Below are 11,921 nucleotides of genomic sequence, written 5' to 3'. Positions count from 1 at the left end.
TACTTGAATAGGAAATGAAATCTCATATGTTGATTACGCTATACCTTTTTTTATCTTCATGTTATTCCTTTCCTCTTTTCTTTCTTCCTTTTTCTTTTTTTCATTCTTTCTTTTCTTTTCTTCCTTTCCCCTCCCTCCTTTCCTTCCTTTCTACTCGTTTTCCTTCACATCAATGATGTGCTTTACTCATGTTGGAAGCATGTTTCCTCTTTGCCTCAGTGGTTAGGATCTTCGGTTCTGGATTTAGACTGTTTGCATGTGAATCCTTGAACAAGTGTTTTAACCGCTTTCCGTTTCCTCGTATGTAAACTAGGGATACTAATAGTATCTAACTCATAGGAAGATAGTGAAAGTTCTTCCCATAGTGCCTAGTACAGAGTTGGCATGCATTAAAAATGCCTGTTATGATATGCAGATGCATGTTAGGATGATGGTCAGTATCCAGGAGCTAAGTGAATCAATGTATGGTAAGGTACAAGTAGGATTACCTGTGCCTCAGGAGTTTCTGAGTTTAATTTCTGAACCCAGCAAGGAAACAAGCAGTAAGTAACTTGTCAATTGCTCTTTTCTAAAAGAATAAATGGAACCAAGAATGGTGATCCTGGAGGTGGGTTAGCTTAATGGAACATTGATAGGGATCACAAATTTGGTAAATTAGAATTGGGAAAAGGGACTGCTGGTTCGTGATGGGTTTTGTTTTACAAACTCGATCTGGAAAAGAAACAGCCCTCAACTGTCTGAAAAACTAAAGCAGAATTCAGTGGAAAGAATGAGGGGTCAGCTGGAAGTATTTCATTATTTTGCACAGTGGCCCCTGTCAAGTACTTACAAACAGTGACAGGAAGAAGACTGTCTTAGTCCTAATTAATGTCGTATTTCAATAAATACAGTGTCGTGGTGTGTACGCAAAAGAAGGATGGGGTGGGAACAGATTGGAAAAAATGGGGTCACGCGACAATAGTCAGCTCTTTGGTATTGATATGTGGGGAGGAATTTTTTTCATTTTGTAGCTGATGCCTGCAAGCAGGAGATACCATCATCACGAAAAAATCCTTGTGCTTCTCCCAAAATTTTCCACAGCAATGTGCTCCTCTACAAGCTGATTTCATGTTGTGTGAAGAAATCTCTTTATTGGTTTTATGTTTACTCAATTTTCTAACCATCAGCTTTCAAGAATGACTCTGTCATGACACATCAGGGAAGACTGGCCGCTGCCTCCGCGAAACAGTCTTGTTTTTTTTTTTGATAATTGGGAACCATTTTCATTAATCTTTCATTTAAATGTATAAACATAGTATCAAGCACAATCATAATTCCTCTTAAAGGCCCCCAACACATTTAAGGCAGGACAGTTTGGCAAGAAAACAATCAAGTCATATAGAATTTTCCAGCTGGTAGTAACCTCAAGACATCAGCCAGGTCAGCAATTCCCAACCCTTGCAGTTTGGGGATTCTTTCTTAAAAACTTAGTAAATATAAATAATATTTATAGTCTGATATCTATCTAATACTATGTTTTAAATGTATTAAGGATTGTGATTATTAAAGTGTATTCATTTTAAATTAATAATGAATTCACGGTGGCTTGCTGGTACATGTATTTTAATTAGTATATAACAAACATATTACCTCTGTCAGATGGGGCTGTGTGCCATTAAAAGGGGTCCTCTTAGAAGAATTAGGAAACCCTAGATTGGCAGGATCCACACATCCTAAACTGCATACACAGGCCCTAAACTGATATCAGGTGTAAACCTACTACACACCATAGCCAGATCAAGTCCTGGACCAGACCTCAAATCTAGCATTTAGCCTTAGACAAGAACAGATGAAACTTCATAATTCTTCTCCCATCATTGCGTCTTTGGGACTGCGACTGGCACTTGTTTATTATGAAATTAATGATTTTCAAACTAACAACAGAGCATACCTACTTCGGTGAATTAGCCTTTATGTAACAAAATGTTTATAATTTTTTGTTAGGTAATCCTTAGCAAGCACTGCTGCCATGGAGTGGTATTAGATTGCCTTTCTTTAAATAATGTATTTTAAAAATTTATTTATTTTTTAATTGAAGGATGATTGCTTTACAGAATTTTATTTTTTTCTGTCAAACATGAACATGAATCAGCCATAAGTTGCTTCTTTTAACAATAAAGGTGTTGAAAAATATAGGAAAGTGTTTGAGATAAAGCTATTAATTTAATATTCAAAATATGAGTCCTGGAATGTGAATTCTGTTCTATCATGCTAACTTTTGGAAAAAAATGATTTTATTCTAAATTTAGCCAAATATGAATCATACTTTAGCAAGTTCCACTTGAATGAAAAATTTATGTCCTTCATGATAATTATGTAAATGTAGATGAAATAGTATCTTATAAAGTACAAACAAAGCATGCATTTCCAAGCAAAATTCTAGGCTCCATATTTCCCTGTAGTCTCTGTGGCACTGTGACTGTTTAGCTTTTCTCGTTTTTTAAGAAAAGTATTTATTTATTTGGCTGGGCCAGATCTTAGTTGTGGCACTGATGTCTTTAGTTGTGGCATGAAACTTCTTAGTTGTGGCATTGAGATCTAGGTCTCTGACCAGGGGTTGAACCCAGGGCCCCCTGCACTGAGAGCATGGAGTCTTAGCCACTGGACCGTCAAAGAAGCCCCCTAGCTTTTCTCCTTGACTGAAAATTAACAAACTGCCATGCTTTTTCACTGATGCATTTATTCATATTGTATCCTACTGGAGACAAAATAGAGAAAGGAAGAACTTATATTGAATGGAGTTATCCTCCCTTTATTTAAATATCCTTTATCTTAGACTTTTTAAAAAAGTCGTTGTCTTCTGGACTAATCCATTCTTAACAGAGGATTAGTTTGAAAATTCAGAAAGGGAAATGTCCTTGTGTTTCTTTCCATATATGCAGAGGTAGAAGAAAGTAAACATTTAGAAAGCTTTAAAGTCTAATTAATAGTAAGCTACAATTTTTCATTGACTGGCCTGATAATTTGAGTTTTCTTAAACCAAAAAATGATTCCAAAACATGTAAAAATTTACATACCATTTGAACAGTGAGTAGTGTAGATGGCTGAGTGATTAGATGAATGAATTCACTAAAAGACAGTATCTTGTTTTGTGGTTCTCTTCTGATTCAGAACTATAGGTGGAAAGGAACATGAAAGTAGTGGATATTTGTTCTTAAATCTAAATCAGAATGTGCCTAGTAATAATAACAGTAGCAACAACAACAACAGGTAGCATTTATATACCTAACATTTTTAACTCATTAGGTAGTTTAAAATATAATTGCTTATTTATTCCCCTAAGTAACCCTGTGAGGTGAGTGCATTTTTATTTCTATTTTACAGATGAGACTAAGGCAGAAAGAGTAAGGAATTTGTTCAAGGCCCTTCAGCTCATAAACAACAGGAGACGGAATTCAGACCAAGCAGCCTGACTCCAGGCAACACCAGCTCTTTCACCATCACACTGTATTGCTTTTACCCATAGCAACATCTGGTTCACTGAAAGTAGTGTTTCTTTTTTTAATTATTTTTTACTTTATTTATTTTTTAATTGAAGGATAATTGCTTTACAGAATTTTGTTGTTTTCTGTCAAGCTTCAACATGAATCAGCCATAGGTATACATATATCCCCTCCCTTTTGAACCCTTCCATCTCCCTTCCTACCCCACCCCTCTAGGTTGATATAGAGCTCCTGTTTGAGTTTCCTGAGCCATACAGCAAATTCCCCTTGGCTATCTATTTTATACATGGTAATGTAAGTTTCCATTTACAGTGTTTCTTATATGTGCATTGCTCTCATATGTTTTCACTAAATCCATGTTTCTGGAGTTTCTAGTCTCAGAGTATTTGAAAAGAGGGTTCACGTCCCTTTGCAGATAGTTTTGACACTCTTTCCAAGAAGAATGTCCCATATTATTGCTTTCCTATTAAGAAGGAAATTAGGTGTGTCAGTCTTCCAGCTTCCATCACCAAAGCATTTGTTCATCTTCCTTTTTTATAGTCCATCATGCTTATGTAAAACATTTTGTTCTAACAATGTCCCATTGAAAATACCACGTGTGAATTTTATCAACACCATCCTCTGAAAAATCATTCAGTAATCATAAAATATAAGAAAAAGACAGATGCCATTTAATATTAGGAATCTGACATCTGAAGCTGCTGCTTCTTGGACTTGTCTTGAGCTGTGACCTAGTAATAAAAGAGCCTCCCTTTCTGTCACTTTATGCATACCCACAGAGCATTAATTACACACGCAGTGATGATGAATTAGGAATGCAGCCATCCCTATTTAAAGTACTGCTATTTCAAGTTTAGCTAATGCCTAGAAGCATGTGATCATACATCGCCTACACTGGTGCTGCTACTTCTTAATCAATGTCTTACAGTTAAAATGTTAACTTTCATAAAGACCTTGATTCAACAATCATTCAATAAGCATTTTATGTCTCATACATCATCAACCTTTGAGAAACTCCCCAACTTCTAAATAATTTGCATGATTATTACAATGATTGCATATGGACTTATGTAGTTTTATAAATACTCAATTTAATGCCTTCTTGCTTCTCTTTTCTCAGCTATTTATGGGCCTCCTCAGACAACCATTTTGAGTTTTTGCATTTCTTTTTCTTGGAGATGGTTTTGCTTACTGCCTCTTATACAGTGTTACGAACCTCCATCCATAGTTCTTCAGGCACTTGGTCTGTTGGATCTAATCCCTTGAATCTATTTGTCACTTCTACTGTAATGTAATGTAATGTAAGGGATTTGATATAGGTTATACCTGAATGGCTACTTTCCCTACGTTTTTTAATTTAAGTCTGAATTTTCAATAAGAAGTTCATGATCAGAGTCAAGTCAGCTCCCCATCTTGTTTTTGCTGACTGTATAGAGCTTCTCCATGTTTTGCTGTGAAGAATATAATTAATCTGATCATAGGGTGATGTCCATGTGTAGAGTGGTCTCTTGTGTTGTCAGAAGAGAGTGTTTGCTATGACCTGTGCATTCTCTTGGCAAAACTCTTTGTTGGGCTTTGCCCTGCTTCATTTTGTACTCCAAGGCCAAATTTGCTCATTACTCCGGAGATCTCTTGACTTTCTACTTTTGCCTTCTAGTCCCCTATGATGAAAAGGACATCATTTTTTGGTGTTCTAGAAGGTCTTATAGGTCTTGATAGAAGTATTCAACTTCAGCTTCTTCAGCATTAGTGTTGGAGCATAGACTTGGATTACTGTGATATTGAAGGCTTAGCCTTGGAGACTTACAGGGATCATTCTTCTGTTTTGAGTTTGCCTCAGGTACTGCATTTCTCTTTTGTTGACTATGATGGCTACTCCATTTCTTCTAAGGGATTGTTGCCCACAGTATAGATATAATGATCACCTGAATTAAATTCACCCATTCCAGTCCATTTTAGCTGACTGATTCCTAAAATAGAGGAAAACAATAGAATGGGAAAGACTAGAGATCTCTTCAAGAAAATTAGAGATACCAAGGGAACATTTAATGCAAAAATGGGCACAATAAAGGACAGAAATGATATGGGCCTAACAGAAGCAGAAGATATTAAGAAGAGTGGCAAGAATACACAGAAGAACTATACATAAAAGATCTTAATGACCCAGAGAACCACAATGGTGTGATCACTCACCTACAGCCAGATATTTTGGAGTGCGAAGTCAAGTGGGCCTTAGGAAACTTCGCTATGAACAAAGCTAGTGAAGGTTATGGAATTCCAGCCGAGCTATTTCAAATCCTAAAAGATTAGGCTGTTAAAGTGCTGCATTCAGTGTACCAGTAAACTGGGAAAACTCAGCAGTAGCCACAGGACTGAAAAAAGTCAGCTTTCATTCCAATCCCAAAGAAAGGCAGTGCAAAGAATGTTCAAACTATCGCACAATTGCACTCATCTCACACACCAGCAAAATTCTCTAAGCCAGGCTTCAACAGTACATGAACTGAGAACTTCCAGATGCTCAGGCTGGATTTAGAAAAGGCAGGGGAACTAGAGATCAAATTGCCAATGTCCACTGGATCATAGAAAAAGCAAGGGGATTCCAGAAAAACATCTGCTGCATTGACGATGCTTAAGTCTTTGACTGTGTGGATCACAACAAACTGTGAAAAATTCTTAAAAAGATGGGAATACCACCTTACCTGCCTCCCGAGAAACCTGTATGCAGGTCAAGAAGTAACAGTTTGAACTGGACATGGACCAACAGACTGGTTCCAAATTGGGAAAGAAGTATGTCAAGGCTGTATATCGTCACCTTGCTTATTTAACTTATATACAGAGTATATAATGAGAAATCCCAGGCTGGATAAAGTACAGACTGGAATCAAGATTGCTGGGAGAAATGTCAATCAGTTCAGTTCAGTTCAGTTCAGTTGCTTAGTCCTGTCCAACTCTTTGCGACCCCATGGACTGCAGCATGCCAGGCCTCCCTGTCCAACACCAACTCCCAGAGTTTACCCAAACTCATGTCCATTGAGTCGGAGATGTCATCCAGTCATCTCATCCTCTGTCATCCCCTTCTCCTCCCACCTTCAGTCTTTCCCAGTATCAGGGTCTTTTCAAATGAGTAAGCTCGTCACATCAGGCGGCCAAAGTATTAGAGTTTCACCTTCAGCGTCAGTCCTTCCAATGAACACCCAGGACTGATTTCGTTGAGGATGGACTGCTTGGATCTCCTTGTAGTCCAAGGGACTCTCAAGAGTCTTCTCCAACACTACAATTCAAAAGCATCAATTCTTCGGTGCTCAGCTTTCTTTTATAGTCTAACTCTCACATCCATACATGACTATTGGAAAAACCATAGCCTTGACGAGATGGATCTTTGTTGACAAAGTAATGTCTCTGCCTTTTAATACGCTGTCTAGGTTGGTCATAACTTTTCTTCCAAGGAGTAAGTGTCTTTTAATTTCATGGCTGCAGTTACCATCTTCAGTCATTTTGGAGCCCCCCAAAATAAAGTCTGCCACAGTTTCCACTATTTCTCCATCTTTTTGTCATAAGGGTAGTGTCATCTGCATATCTGAGGTTATCAATATTTTTCCTGGCAGTCTTGATTCCAGCTTGTGCTTCATCCAGCCCAGTGTTTCTCATGGTGTACTCTGCATATAAGTTAAATATGCAGAAATGTCAATAACTTCAGATATGCAGATGACACCACGTTGATGGCAGAAAGTGAAGAGGAACTAAAGAGCCTTTTGATGAAGGTAAAAGAGGAGAGTGAAGAAGCTGGCTTAAAATTCAATATTCAGAAAACTAAGATTATGGCATCCAGTCCCATCACTTCCTGACAAATAAATGGGGAAACAATGGAAATAGTGACAGACTTTATTTTCTTAGGCTCCAAAATCACTGTAGATGGTGATTACAGCCATGAAATTAAAAGACTTGCTCCTCGGAAGAAAAGCTATGACCAGTGTAGACAGCATGTTAAAAAGCAGAGACATTACTTTGCCAGCAAAGGGCCATCTAGTCAAAGCTATGGTTTTCCCAGTAGTCATATATGGATGTGAGAGTTGAGCCATAAAGAAGGCTGAGCACCAAAGAACTGATACTTTTGAACTGTGGTGTTGGAGAAGACTCTTGAGTGTCCCTTGGACTGCAAGGAGATCCAACCAGTTAATCCTAAAGGAAATCAGTCCTGAATATTCATTGGAAGGACTGATGCTGAAGCTTCAATATTTTGGCCACCTGATGCAAAGAGCTGACTCATTAGAAAACTCAGCTTTTCTAATGCTGGGAAAGATTAAAGTCAGGAGGAGAAGGGGACAACAGAGGATGAGATGGTTGGATGACATCACTGACTCAATGGACATGAGTTTGAGCAAGCTCTGCGAGACGGTGAAGGGCATGGAAGCCTGTGTGCTGCAATACATGGGGCCACAAAGAGTCAAACACGACTTAGCAACTGAATAGTAAGAACAGTGTCCTTCTCAACCATGGAGAAAGGATGAAACATACACAGCCTGAAACTTTCTTGTCTTCAATCTCTTCAAAGATATCTAAATCTATATCTCAATAAATTTTATCTCAGTTCAGTTCAGTTGCTCAGTCATGTCCGACTCTTTCTGACCCCATGAACCGCAGCACACCAGGCCTCCCTGTCCATCACCAACTCCCAGACTTTACCCAAGCTCATGTCCATTGAGTCAGTGATGCCATCCAACCATCTCATCCTCTGTTGTCCTCTTTTCCTCCTGCCCTCAATCTACTGTTGCCTTATTTCTGTATACCCTGGAGGTAAAGATATCTAGAAGATGGAGTAAAATGCCACAGAAATCCTAGGAATTGTTTTATGATTACTGTTTTTTTCCTCTGTTTAACATTACCACTAACAGATAAGTAAAACATTGCTAGTGAAGCCAATAAAGCAATAGCTATTGAAGTCTTCATTTTTATTGCCTTGGATATTACTGGTAATACCTGTTAGATTTAGAAAATTATCCCCCAAATAAAATTATATACAAATTAGATTATAGTCTGTCTTGTAATGTATCTTAGTCTGTAAGGAATGATTTGTATAATTGCTAATATTTTACTGAACAGCTGGCTGGACACTAATTCTTACCCATGGCTACACGTTAAAGTCACTTGGATAGCTTCAGAATATATACTGAACCTGGGGCCTTATTTTCCCAGAGATTCTGATTCATTTATTTTGGAAAGGGCCTGAAATGAATGTATTCTTATAAGCAGAGAGCCTGATGTTTTAACTAAAACATGGAAAGCGAGAACAAATACTGAACCACATAGTTTAGATCCAAGTTCTAGTCGTGACTGAACATAAACTCCTGTGTGATCTTGTGTAGGTCATTTAACAGTTCTGGGCTAGACCTTTTTCATTCTTGCAAAGCAGATTTGAACCACACGATCTTGAAATGGGATAGCTTTCTATGACCTCTGAAATCTGGTACTGATGTGATGGAACCACAACATTATTATCTCTCAACTATATTTGCTTTTTAAGCACTGAGCAATCTGAGACCTCGGCTGAAATATCCTAGAGTGATAGCACAGATAATGTCCTTAGGATATGAAAAAGTTTATCTTCTAAACAGGCTTCTCCAGTTCTCTGAAATCTTACCTTCATCTCCCCTAGGATTTTGGTTTAGGTGTTTTGTTCATTTCTTCCCTTAGCTTACAATGTATGAATCATAAATGCCATGAAAACTGTGTGGGGATTTAGAAACTTGAAAATCTTGATCCTGTCGTGGATCAAGAACTGTACTATAGTATGACCCGAGCCACATTTATGAAGAAAATTTCACTTTTTCTGTTGGAAAGAAGGGTATATGTTAAATGTGCCAAAAGAAAAAAAAAAAAAAAAAAAAAAAAAAAAACAAGAAAAGAGAACATTTAGGCAAAAAAAAAAAAAAAAGACACTAAATCAACAGTTAGAAGCCCTAGTTTGCGATGCTAGCTCCTATCATTCCTGAGTCTTTTGACCTTATGACCTTATTTACACTGCCCTAGCCTCATCTGTAAAACCTGTTCCTGTCTTTCATTCGTCTCAGTATTCTCATGGGATTCAAATGAGGTTAATTAATAAAATGGTGAGATAGAACTGTAAGATATAATTTTTGACATTAAGAAATATCAGATATTTATTTAGTGTCGAGATATATAAGAAAGTCTAAAAGTTCCAAGGGAAATGGTGATAGTGCTGGATTCCCAAAGCACAAGGAGGATGTTCCAAAGAGGTGCCTGTGGCGGGTGGAGCAATGAGGTCAAGACGGTATGGAGGAAGAGGTTTGGCAAGAATGAGATCACTGGTAACCTTTCAGGAGAAAGTTCAGTGTAAAGGAGAAGACAGAAGTCAGATTACAGACATTTAATGTCCTGTATTTCTTCTAATACTAAATATCACTGTCAGAGAAGAAGAGTCAGTGGGCCTCACTCAGCGTGGGAAGTTTCACAGCACAAGAGTCCCGTAAGTCGTCAAAGCCAAGTGTAAAACTCTTGGAGTAGAGAGAAGTCATTCTTGTAGGCAGGCCTTTGTTTAACCCATGTAGTATTCAAGTGAACCCAACAGAGAAGCTGCTTACTGTGGGCTTTACTATAACATGCATTTCTCATCTTTTTCTTATTTAATTTGGAGGGAAACCTCAAAAATAATTTTCTTCAATATTATATATATATATATATATGTAGATCTAAGAAAGTAACCTTGTGTATTATAGGAGAGGAATCAGGAACAAAGTGATTTTCTGAGATATTGAGATTCTATTAATATATACAGACTATCTCTTTCACTCCTTATTTAAATGCATTGGTCTCCTCTCATTCCTTTCCTGCCGATACCTAATCCATTATTTGTGGGTGAGAGTTAAGGGGCACAGGGGAAAACACACAGCAGGTACTCTCTATATAGTATACATACATACACATACACGCACATATATAATATCTGTTGTATCTTCAGTGAGGGCAAGTAGCTGACTATAGAGAAAGAGACATGGCTCATCATGTCTTTATATGGTGCCATGGGACTTAAACTGATTAGGACTTCAGAATGGCATAAGATCACAAATATAATGACATGGAAGGAATATCCATACAATTCCTAGTCCCTTCTCAAGGTGCTCTGGCTCTTGGACTATAATTTCAGACTCAAGATTCTTCAAAACTCCCCTCATCTCATGAATCAACTCCCCAGACTCCCTGGAACTTAATCTTCCTTTCTCTGAACACACCCCTTAATACATACCTATTTGTAAAAATCGAGTTGTCTTTCTACTTTTGTAACAGAGGACTTAGTACTTCAGATCTATCCTTCCTGGGTTAGTGCATCTGCATTCCTAAGAATGTATGAAAAATAAAGCTAGAGGAAACCCAGAATCTCACCAGAAGGAAACCTGAGTTTGACTTGAATCTTGAGCCAATTTTCTAGAGGCCTTCCTATACCTCACTTAGATTACAAAGTGTATTTTGGATTTGGAAAAAATATTACCTGTATACCCATGAGGCTCCAAAAGGAATGGTTGTAAACTACCCTTCTCTCTGCTTACCCTATCCTGCCAGTCTTGTAATGGGTACCATGGCATCTTAACGAGAAACCTGTGCTTTGTTATGTTATCTGTTGTACCAAGCTCTCTAGTGAAAGTAAAAGTGTTAGTTACTCAGTTGTGTCCGACTATTTGCGACCCCATGGACCCTGCCAGGCTCCTCTGTCCATGGAACTCTCCAGGTAAGAATTCTCTAGAATGGGTAGCCATTACCTTCTCCAGCGAATCTTCCCAGCCCAGGAATCAAACCCAGTCTGATTCTTTACCATCTGAGCTACCAGCGAAGGTCTCTGGTGGCTCTGACAAATCCTTGATTCCAAAATCACAAATCAATAGAAGGTATTCAAAAGGGAAGACTAAATCAAGCACAGCAATGGACAGGGATAGACTAAGGATTTGAGAGCAGAAGCTTTGGTGTTTATAACATTTCTACTTACGTGACTTGTGAGTTCAAATACTTTTATGACGCTTCAGCTCCAGATTCCTGGCAGTTCTGCTTGGTTTTTGTCCTGGCTCAGACTCAAATGAGTGTTAACTTTATTATCTCTTTCTCTGGGAGCCTTCTCGGATCTTCCTAGGCCATGTCAGGCACTTCCAGTGACATCTTTTATTACAGCCTGAACTTCCTCCATCATAAAACTTATCACTTCTTCATGTATTTGCTTCTTGTTTCTCTCATGGAAAGATGAACTCCATGAGGAAAGGATCCATAGCTATCCTTATTTAGTAACTTGGAGTTGAAAATTTTAGAACATTGGCTAGCACATAAATTATACAGTAAGTATGATGATTGTTACTCTAAGTGGTGGTTTACAAGTTGTATTTTATTTATATTGTATTTTAATACCAGATTTTAATATTCTTGAAGCCAAAGTGATGC

Source organism: Capra hircus, chromosome 6, assembly GCF_001704415.2.
Source record: "Capra hircus breed San Clemente chromosome 6, ASM170441v1, whole genome shotgun sequence".
Lineage (NCBI taxonomy): Eukaryota > Metazoa > Chordata > Mammalia > Artiodactyla > Bovidae > Capra > Capra hircus.
The sequence above is the reverse complement of the archived record's forward strand: the minus strand, read 5'-3'. Positions refer to the sequence as shown.